The 11,290-nt window shown below is 43.9% G+C and overlaps 1 pseudogene; it reads left to right on the forward strand.

The window, feature by feature from the left end:
• Nucleotides 1-2,745: 2,745 nt before the first annotated feature.
• LOC102023536 lies at nucleotides 2,746-5,038 on the forward strand (annotated as a pseudogene).
• Nucleotides 5,039-11,290: the final 6,252 nt, after the last annotated feature.

Below are 11,290 nucleotides of genomic sequence, written 5' to 3' on the forward strand. Positions count from 1 at the left end.
CATGTAGCCCCACCCAGTTCAGCTGGAGTGACTCCTCCCTCCTGGTTTTAATTAACACTTTATCTTCTGGTTGAAAGAATGAACAGCCCAATGAATTGGAATGGGATGTCACTGCAATATGAACCTCTGGAGTTCCATTAGAGTCTTTTGCAAAGCTTCACTTGCTGGTGCATAACTAAATCCCCTACTTCTTGTAATCCTTCTAAAATGGGCAGAAGTGGGGAGGCCTCCCATACCTTATTTTTAATGGAGTGAGCCCATCCCTGTACAGATTGCAAAGGGATTGCAACAGGGCCATTAGAAGGATAGCCACCCAATTTACCCCAGTTTACCCCAATTTACCCCTCTTGGGAATGCTTGACCAGGGTGGTTTTTAAAGTTCTGTTTTCTTTTCACCTGGCCAGTACTCTGCAGGCAATAGGTATGTGTAGCTTCCACTTCAGCTTCAAAGCTGAGGAGAGGTTCTGAACTAATTGACCCACAAAAGTAGGTCCTTTATCTTAACCTACCATCATGGGGAGCCTGTACCAGGAAATAATCTACTTCCTCAAGCCTTTTACCACCTCCTTAGATGTCTCAGTTCCTGTGGGCATGGCCTCCATCTAGCTTGAGTAGGTACAGAAAAAAACCAACAGTCCCTTCCTTAGAGCACAGTGATGCTCCCTTAAAACATTCGGCCCCCCCTCAGTGTTGTAATCCCAGTGAAGAGTGTCTCACAGTACAGTGTGAGCTACTGCTGCCTCTTTGTCCTGTGCAGTTCCCTCTGTGTCTATCCTTACTTGTTCCTCAGCCACCTTTTGAATTCTGTCCCTTTCTTCTAAAGTAAGCAGGCTTAACATAATCAGTTAGCAATCACTCCAAGTGGGGTGACAAGTCTTAAACACTGAATCAATCAATGTGATCAAAGGCTGAGGATGCTCTGAGTAGGAGGATTCTTTGTTCTACAGTTTTATAGATCACTCATTGTGAAGGAGATCTACACAACAGTAGACTGAGGTTTCCCATCTGATCTCATCATAGCTAGTTGCCAGTGAGGTAAGATAGGGACCAGTCCTGAAGAGGAGAATTCCTGCTCTGAGTCAGCTATGGTCTGGGGAGAAGGCTGCTTGCAGTAAGTACAACAAAGAGCCAAAGTGTCAGGGCTGCAACAGTGACTTCCAGTCAGCTGTGGAACTGAGGAATGATTGCCTGCTAAAGTGAGAGACGGAGAACACAAATACAATGTGGCAGAACAGTCATGGTAGGGTGTCAGTGGATCTGTGAGACAAGGAGTGGATCCATCTTCATTGGTTGCAGAGGACAAAACAGAGGGCTTCTGCTCACGGGAACTCTCTTCTATTACCAGGATATGATCAGGAAACACACAAACACACAACCTAAGCCACTGTGGTAGTATTTCAATGGCGTGAAGTCAACTATCTATATAAGAAAAATGATAAAAATATCCTAGTTTCCCTGTGCCTACATCCCATATCTTGCAGGCTACATGACAATCAATAGTCCCTTCAAGGGGCCAGCAAACACGAAAAGAGGGCACTCAAATTCACACAGTGTGCGAAACGTCTCTCTCCTCACTTGCACCCCATAGTCCCCTTAGAACTTATCAGAGTTCTCGATCGTGCATTCCAGCACGGTTGGCTTGCTGCCAGTCACACCCCTCACCATTGGTGAGAGTGCTCACTCTCTCAAGTCACACCACAAGCAAGAAACCAAGGCTCACAAAGGTGTAAACATTACCTGTACCTGTGGTGACATGAAGCATTGGGGCAGATCTGAATTTGCCTGAGCCTCTAGGGGAATGATGTAGAGAGGCAGGAAAGACAGGAGCAGGACCACCCCCAGTCATCTGATTCAAAGAACGAATTCTGGGGCAATCAGAAAGCAAGAGTGCATTTCAGAAACACAGAATACACACAGACAGAGCAAACTACTTCCAGGAAATACCAGTTGCCTTTGAGCTTCAAATTACAATATTTCAGTCACCAAAACAAAACAGATTCCAATTCAGAAACAAAGTCTGAGAAGTAACTCTGATCCAAATTGGAGACAAACTCTACCAAATTCTCAGTCACACTGGGACCAAAGGGCTACCACATCCAGGAGGATGGGTTTCCCCAAACTGTCAGTCTAGAAATGACAAAACAGATCCCTGCATGAACTCAAAAAGAGGTGAAAGAATCCATCTGTGAGTTCTACCTAGGTTGGAGAGTGGAGCTCCATGGTCCCATCTTTGCCACTGTGGCATTGTGCCCTGGAGTTGTACCCAGGTGGCTAGGTGAAATCAGCCCATTGTTTCAATGAGGAAATATTTCCTTAAAAAGTTAGAGCATACATACATCAGTTCCCCCAACAAATATGATCTTTCTTGGAAAACAGCTAGAGATATGACATGAAAGACAGAAATCAGACAAGGGCATTCATTCATTGTCATCATGTTTAGTTATTTTATTGAAAGAATGAGCTCATGCAGCTAGATATGGAAGAGTAGCAAGAGACAACTTGGAAAGAAGTGAATAAAACTCTCCCTATTTCCATAGGATGGTATTCCTAGAAACTAAAGAGTATGACAAGTAAGAGTAAGGTACTGAAGTAAAACTAAAATGTGCACAAAATGAACCTTGAATCCATAATCCCCCATGGATAATGAATCCATTCAGATCAGCTAGTTATAGGGCCCTGCTGAAAGAAAGCCTGGATAGGCCTAACTGAATCCTGATGCTATTGAGTGCATCACTCAATGTGGCCATGGCGCGATGTGAAACACTCCTTGCCAACAGCCTTGTCATCAGGTATCCTTTTCTACCATTTAAATGTACCCTGCCTTCTTAGACATTCAGAAGTAGAGGAGCCAGATGGGGTGGCCATGCTGGGAATCTCAGCACACAGTAGCCTGAGGCAGAAGGATCACTGGAAGTTGAAAGCCAGTTGGAGTCCCTAGAGAGAACCTGTTTCAAAAATCTAACTCAAAACATAAAAGAATAAGAACAAAAATTCAGCAGCAGCACAGCAGACCCTTTTCTGTAGAGAGCAGAGACAGATCACGTGACAGTATACTCCATCTATTAGTTTAAGACATGCCCATTTTGATTTGACCTGAATAGGGTGGGAATACTCACTTCATCAGAAAGAGCATGAAGATCCACCCTATCAGAATCAGGTGGGAAGACCCGACCTATCAGAAAGGAGTGGGCCCATCCACCCAAAGGTGGATTCTATCTTCAAAGGGATAAAAGAGAAAGCAAGAAGTAAGCGTCTCCTCCGTTTTGACCCAGGAGCTGGTCTTTGCTGGAAACTTGAACTTCATACCCTAGCATCCAGCAGTGATCCTTTGGCCTCCAGAAACGAGCTCTACCCTGGGCTCCAGAATTTCAACTGCATCCTTTGTGTCTTTAGCATGCACACACCCATTTGCATACTTCCACACGTGACTCTGAAGGCAGCCAGTGTAAGTATATAATGTAAATTTTTATACATTTTTTACTGTGCATTAAGTTTGTGTCTCTAGTGAGCACTGACAGACACAGGTAGGGATACTTCAGGTAGGGTGCTTTGGGATAAAGGAAACACAACCCCAGATGTACAATGACTTCGCAAAAATAAATAAGAGTCATTGAGGCCAGCAGGAGCAACACTGTGGCACCACAGCCCGGGCCCATGAGACTTCTGAGGAGAGCTATGCTTTTCAGTGATCCAGAAACTACTCAGAAGTGTCTGGTATGCTAGCAAGTCATGGTAATCTATTTCTAAATAATTATTCTCTTCAATCTACAGAGTAGGCTATCTGCTTCCTTACTACCATACAGCCCTTCCTGACTTCGAGCTGCTGACTTCACTGAAATATCTACAAACAGGTGAAGAAAGGAATCTTTGCTCTGTGACTTGGAAAACCCTGTGTAACTTTTAGATTACTGGTGTCCAAGGACTCCCCCGCCACCACCTCTCAGGAGAAATGTCCACCAGGCCTGTAGCTGATACCCAGTACATTACAGACATCAAAGTAGTGAAGTTCACATACTTATGGACCATCAGCAACTTCAGTTTTTGCCAAAACAAAATGGGGACACCCATTCAAAGTTCAAGCTTTTCATCGGGAGTAAATGATCAAAGGAAATGGTGTTTACGAGCATACCCAGGAGGGTTGGATAAAGAAAGCAAAGATTACCTGTCCCTATACCTGCTCCTGCTCAGAGGTCCGAAGAGGGGAGCTTGGGCAAAATTCATATTTTACATTGTGAATGCCAAGGGAGAGAAAATGGAAGGAATGTCCAGTCAAGGAATTTATAGATTTCTGCCTGGCAGAGACTGGGGATTCAGAAAATTCATTCTTCGAAATATTCTTTTGAATGAGGCCAATGGGCTTCTGCCTGATGACAAGCTGACCCTCTTCTGCGAGGTGAAAGTGGAACAACGTTCTTCCAGGATTTCCAGCCCAAATCTCATGAATTTGGTGAAGGTTCCCGAGTGCCGGTTGGCAGATGACCTAGGAGGGCTGTGGAAACATTCCCGGTTCACAGACTGCTGCCTGTGTGTGTCTGGCCAGGAATTCCAGGCTCACAAAGCCATCTTAGCAGCGCGTTCTCCAGTGTTTCGTGCCATGTTTGAACATGACATGGAAGAGAGGAGAAAGAACCGAGTTGAAATCAGAGATATGGAACCCGAAGTGTTTAAGGAAATGATGTCCTTCATTTACACCGGGAAGGCTCCAAACCTCGGCAGAATGGCACCTGAACTGCTGGCAGCTGCGAACAAGTATGGCCTGGAGCGCCTGAAGCTCATGTGTGAGGATGCCTTGTGCCGCAACCTCTCCGTGGAGAATGCCGTGGAAATCCTCATCTTGGCCGACCTCCATGGCGTAGAACAGTTGAAAACTCAGGCAATGGGTTTCATTAGCTGTCATGCTTCTGAGGTCCTGGAGACCTCTGCATGGGAGTCCATGGTGGTGTCACACCCCCACTTGGTGGCCGAGGCCTACCGCTCTCTGGTTTCCATGCGGTGTGTTTCCCTGGGGCCCCCATGCAAGCGTCGCATTCCGTCCTGAGTTCCCACTTGGCCTAAGACTGCATTTATCCTCCCAAAACTGTAGCCACAGTTACCGCCACTGAACCTTGCCTAGGCAGGGCAATCTGTGGTGCTTTCACTGTGCTATTGGGAGCCTGTGAATAATACCCTTATAGCGATGGGAAGGACCCCCTGTAAAGGTCAGAAACAAAGAAATACGACCTTCAGAATTGAGGAGACTGCTAGCCTCTGCCAAGTTCTGAGAATCTCTTTAGAGCCTATTTATTTCTTATGTATATAGATAAGAAATCTGGCTTTTGTAACACTGCCCACCCAAATTAATGCAATGTTGAACCCAAACTGACACCAGACTCCTTGCAGGAAGACAGACCAACACCTGGAATGAGGCTGCCCCTAGAGGGAGGGACTGCAACCTCAGTCCCTTCAATACAGACCTTTTGGCATTGTTTGCTTCACCTAGCTCTGGGACCCCTGCCTCTCAGAGTGGCTTTGTATGGCTCTGGCTCTTATCTCTGTAAATAAAATTCATTCTCTCTTTGCACTGTGGCCTGACTCATCTTCCTTTCACGGCATCAGGGACAGAAAAGCATGGGAAAATTGCAGGGTGTCCTGGTGAGACCAGACCCTCTCAGGGACTGGATACTCCAGGTTTCAAATGCCACTAAGCAACTCAGGGGGTGGAGGAAGACAAAGGCCCAGGACTTGTGGTGATCGGACCAAAAATCCTCTCTGATGAGTCACTATGTTCTTTTTTCTCTGTCTGAGTGACACCGGTATACAGTCTAGGCGCTGGTCTGCACATCCCTGTAGTGGTAGTGCACACCATATAGGCCACTTGAATTCACACAGTGTGAGAAGCTTCTCTTTCCTCACTTTCACCCCATAGTCACCTTATGTGGAGAAGGACATTCTTTATTTAAAATGCATTAAGGACACAATGATTTGTTTAACCTTGATTTTATGATCCTCCTGTCTCAGCCTCTTGAGTGCTGGGATTATAGGCATGTCTTGGGTGCCGGGATTATAGGTGTGTCTTGGGTGCTGGGATTTCAGGTGTGTCTTGGATTACATTTGGAAAAGAATAATCCTTTGATTATCCTTGCTAAAACTTTTGGTTTCCACCCGTTAGTACTAGCTGTGCCCTAGATTCTAGCTCAATAAAAGGAGAGTGAAATTGGAGTTCGAGGCTGCAGTCCAAGAGGCTGTATGCCCCCTGATCCCAGAATTCTTGCCTCTCTTGTTTTTCTTGTTTCTCTTTCTTTTCCTTTTCATGTATGAGCACCTCATTCATGGGACCAGACACTGGATAAAACAACGTCTTGGAGCCAGGGGCAGAGACTCGAATACAAAAGAATTTGAGTATGAAAGCAAGTCTTTAAGACTAGGGTAAAGACGAAAGTAAGTCTTTGAGACTTGGGTAAAGGAATCAAGTCAGCAATAGAGACTTGAAAATGAAAGCAGTCTTCGAGACTAAGGAACAGGGACTTGAGTATAAAAGTAAGTCTTTGAGACTACGGAAAGAGAATTAAGGAAATTAAGTCAGTGCTCGACTGACCGGAGAAGAGTCGATGCGCGGGAACTTGAAAACGAAAGGAGTCTTTGAGACTATGGAAAAGGAATGAAGTCAGTGCTCAGCGGACTGGAGAAGAGTTGACGAGTAGGTAAGCCCAGTCTCCGGGATTGTTCATCAGGGTTACTATGGGAAATTTTCTGTCTCAAAAAGAAACTAAACCAGAACAGGAGATCTTGCAGGATGCAAGAAGTAAAAAAGGCAAAGACAGATCAGATTCTGAATCAGATAATAGTTTGCCTGAGGAAACTCTATCGATTCAGGAACTGGGACCAATTACCGAGGAGGAAAGTGACTATCAGAAAAAGAAATTAATTGTCCTCCACCTCCTTCTTTTGTCTCTCAAGCATATTCAGTACAGCCCTCAGCCTCAATATATGATGTCTAACCCTTTAAGGGATCCACCTCAGCTAACTGTTCAAAGACCATTAAGCATGGCTACAGTCATGAAGGCCTCTGCCCAAGCCAAACAGGAAGGAGATTTTGATGCTTGTACAGCTTTTGCTATGTTCCCAGTTACAGTTAATGAACTAGCAGGTAATGAAGAAAATCCTCAAGCTTATGTTCGCTTTAGTCATACTCCAATATCTTTTAAAACTATTAAAGAATTGAAGCAGGCTTGTGTTTCATATGGAGTGAATTCTCCCTATACTTCTGGGTTAATTTTGGGACTAGCTCAGTCTGACCACTTAATTCCATGGGATTGAGAAATGATTGGATGTACAGTTCTCAGTCCAGCTGAATTCCTTCAGTTTAAAGCTTGGTGGAGAGATGAGGCAGAATTAATGGCCCGCAGTAATGCCCATGCCCATCTGCCAGTTCCTATTTCTGTGGACCAACTCATGGACTCTGGTGATTGGTTAGGTATTGAGCAACAGTTAGAATATGATGATAATGCAATAGTGCAAATGAGAACCTGCTGTCTCCAAGCATGGGAAAAGATTGCTTCTCCTGGCCAAACTGTTCCCTCCTTTGTTCAGGTCATTCAAAGTGCTAATGAACCTTATGTAGAATTTATAGCTAAATTAAAAGAAGTACCTCAGAAAACAATGTCTCAACCTGCTTTGAGAGAATTATTATTAAAAAATGTTATCTTATGATAATGCTAATACTGAATGCAAAAAGGTTTTAAAGTCATTGAAATCTCAGGATGCTACTTCGAATGGGTATATAAAAGCTTGTCAAGATGTGGGATGAGAAACCTTTAAAGCAGGGCAGTTTGCAGCTGCTTTAAAGGGAAACAATCTTTACTCCCAAAAGAATGTTAAATGTTTTGAGTGCGGTAAAATAGGGCATATGAAGAAGGAATGTAGAAAGCAAAACAAAGAACGGACAACCAGATAGAATGAAAGGCTAATACTTCAGAGGATCCTTTACCTGCTAAAGTATGTCCTAGATGTCAGAAAGGATGACATTGGGCTAGTCAGTGTCAATCAAAATATCATAAAAATGGCACTCCTCTGATACCAGCGGGAAACTTCATCTTGGGCCCAGCCTGGGGCCCAAAGACAAACAATACGGGGAGTTACCAGACATTTCCAGTCAGCAACTGCTATGACCATGCCCAAGCAGAGTCAGTGATCTCTCTGCCACAACCAGGGGGAGTGCAGCATTAGATATCCCCTCCCTAGAGAATGTTGTGTTATCCCCTGATTTAGGAATTCAAAAGATTAGAACTGGGATTTATGGGCCTCTCCCTGAGGGATCTGTTGGTTTGCTAGTGGGAAGAAATAGTTTGACTTCTAGAGGGATTTTAGTACAAATGGGGGTGATAGACTCTGACTGTAAAGATGAGATTGAGATTATGATGCAGACCTTACAACCACATCAAATTGAAGCAGGAGAGCTGATAGCCCAGTTATTGATTCTTCCTTATTTAAAAGGTCATGCCGCTCCTATAGAGCGTGTAGGGGGTTTTGGAAGCACCAGAAAAAAGATTTTTTGGCAAACTTGTATGGGGGTGCAAGTGAACCAGCGATGTAATGCATCAGTACAGTGTGTCCTCGGGCGGCAGACATGCAGGGTCCTGGACCCAGAAGTCCCAGCTGTGTGTTCACACTGCTTCATTAGATGCCTGAAGAAGGCCCAGGCAAGCACGCAGAGCCCTATGGCACCAGAGGAGAATGAAGGGGCAGCAAGGAAGGTGTTCCCACAGCCAAGGGCCAAGAAGAAGCAACAGGAGGCCCTACCAGGTGAGGCAGCCCCACAACCTGTGCTGCAGAGGCTGAGGTGGCCCTTGGCAGCAGGGAGGGCTAGGGATGGTAGAAACACAGCCATCACTGTGCAAGAGAAATCACTGCCACGTGCAGAGCTAAGCAAGAAGCACATGTGCTTCCAGCAGAAATATGGCTATTATCACTGTAAAGACTGCAAAATCCACTGGGAGAGTGCATTCGTTTGGTATATCCAGGGTACAAATAAGGTTTATTTTAAACAGTTCTGCAGAATATGTCAAAACTCTTACAACACTTACCAAGTGAAGGATATCACCTGCCAAAGCTGTAAAAAAACTAAATGCTCATGCCCAGTAAGACTTCGCCATGTGGACCCCAAACACCCCCATTGTCAAGACCTGTGTGAGAGATGCAGGAGCAGGTGCCTGTCCTGTGATGGCACCAGTGCTTGGAATCTGGGCAAAAATAAAAGGAGGCCAGAACAAAAGTGATGACCAGCACCCACAGAGGCTGGGCACATCCCCTCCGGCTGCAGAGGTAGTAACCACAGAGACACTTGTAGGGTGTGCACAGGCAGTGGAGCCTATTCCTGAAAATAAAGCAGGACTGTTGGGTCTCTGCCAGCAACTTGTTGGACCCCAAGGAGATAAAATGGAAGCTACAGCCAGTTACTGCCAAAGCCTGAAGTGTCAACACTGCTCTGCCTGAGACTGTGCCCAAGTTTGGCACTGGAAATTCATCCAGCTCAAATTAGTGCCTGCACTCAGAATTCAGGAAAAACTGGACATCCACTGGCCAGAGTGAGAGCCCAGGGATAGAGCTACAACTGGCACACTAAGAAAAACTCGTACACCTCCACCTGTCAGCATTCACTTGGGGAGGAGGAGGAACCTTGATCCCTCCTCCAGATTCATATTAACTCCTATAATGGGGCCCCAAACTATTCCTATTGGAGTCTAGAGACCTTTGCCTCAGGGTAGTGTGGGATTCCTGCTACTTCAAAGGCAAGGTATGGTTGAAAGGGCATATGCTACTCTTAAATTTATGCTACTCCTAAACAGAAAGGGGGAGATAGGGATAGAAGTTCACCACACCAACTATTACATAAAGCCCTACTCACTTAAAATTTTTTTGATATTAGTAAAGATTCATCTACTACAGCAGCAGAAAAATTTTGGGCCAGTATTATTAAGGGGCCACCAGAACTGATAGGGTAAACTATCTGTGGGAAAGATATTCAAACTGGAAAATGGGAAAGAGCTACTGTTCAAATTTGGGGGAGAGGATTTGCTTGTGTCATTACAGATTCAGGAGAAAAAGTATGGTTACCTTCTAGAAGAATTAAATCCCGACATGAGCCACAAAAGAGTCAGATTCAATCTGAATCTTTGGGTGGAAGAAATGAGAGAGATGTCATTACAGCACCACCCCAAGACACTAACCAAGAACACTCAGAAAGCACAACCCCTAACCTGGGGACAATTTAAGAAATTAACCCATGATATCAAGAAGCTGCTGGACTCTACTAGACAAGACTTAATGGCTGGTAATATGTTTCTAGCCATGTTGGCTGTAATAGCTACTGCAGTAGGCACCAACCTACAGAATTTGGCATATATGCCTGTGCCAATTTATGTTAATGAATCTAGATGGCTTCCTGGTCCATATGACACATGGGGAACATTAATAACACCAGAAAGTCACCAGTATTCTTAAGAGGATAAACTACAAAATGTACATATTTTTTGTAGATAAAAGATTCTATTCCTTCCAAAAATTTTCTAAGAGATCTCCGCTGATTGACCACAAAATCTTACTAGTCTATTTGAATTATAAATTTCTTAAATTATAATAGAATTACTATAACTCAATTTGGTCAAAAATATATTTGAGTGCACTCTGATTTTAGACAGATGTTTGTTTGTTCTGTGTACTTCTTTGCATGTTTGTCTGTCATTCCACAAACAGCTGTTCCCCTTTATTTTGAACTCAACAATTTTATTATATAATACAATTGAGTTATAGATTTAAAAATAAGTTTTCACAAGCTACCAGCTGGCTTTAATGATATAAAAATTAAGATATTTTAACCACAGTCCTTAGGGTGAGGAGAAATTATTGGGTGGGACTCCAATTGGTGAATAGAGGAGTGACCAACATTTATTCATTAATAAGGAGCCCCCAGTGACATCCACATTCCTTGGGAGATATCCCAATAATGGACTATTTGTCAAAAGAAAGTTTTTCAGTAAAAATTACAGTAAGATTTTCTCATAAAAGATACTCTTGGTACAAAACTAAATTTTAACAAAGGTTATTACATGTGTATAGTAATTCATTAGTGTTAATCTCATGGTGTATTTAACATATTCTGGATCTACAAATTTTCCAAAATGTAAAACAAAGACTGTTTATCATGATAAGACTTTCATTCAGATTAAGACCTCTACCTTTAAGAAAAACATGTGATGTGTATTCCATTAAAGGACAACAGCTTCCAGCCCCCCGCGCCTTGCGCCCAGGCAGC

Source organism: Chinchilla lanigera, unplaced genomic scaffold (assembly GCF_000276665.1).
Source record: "Chinchilla lanigera isolate Chin_1 unplaced genomic scaffold, ChiLan1.0 scaffold00159, whole genome shotgun sequence".
NCBI classification, from domain to species: domain Eukaryota; kingdom Metazoa; phylum Chordata; class Mammalia; order Rodentia; family Chinchillidae; genus Chinchilla; species Chinchilla lanigera.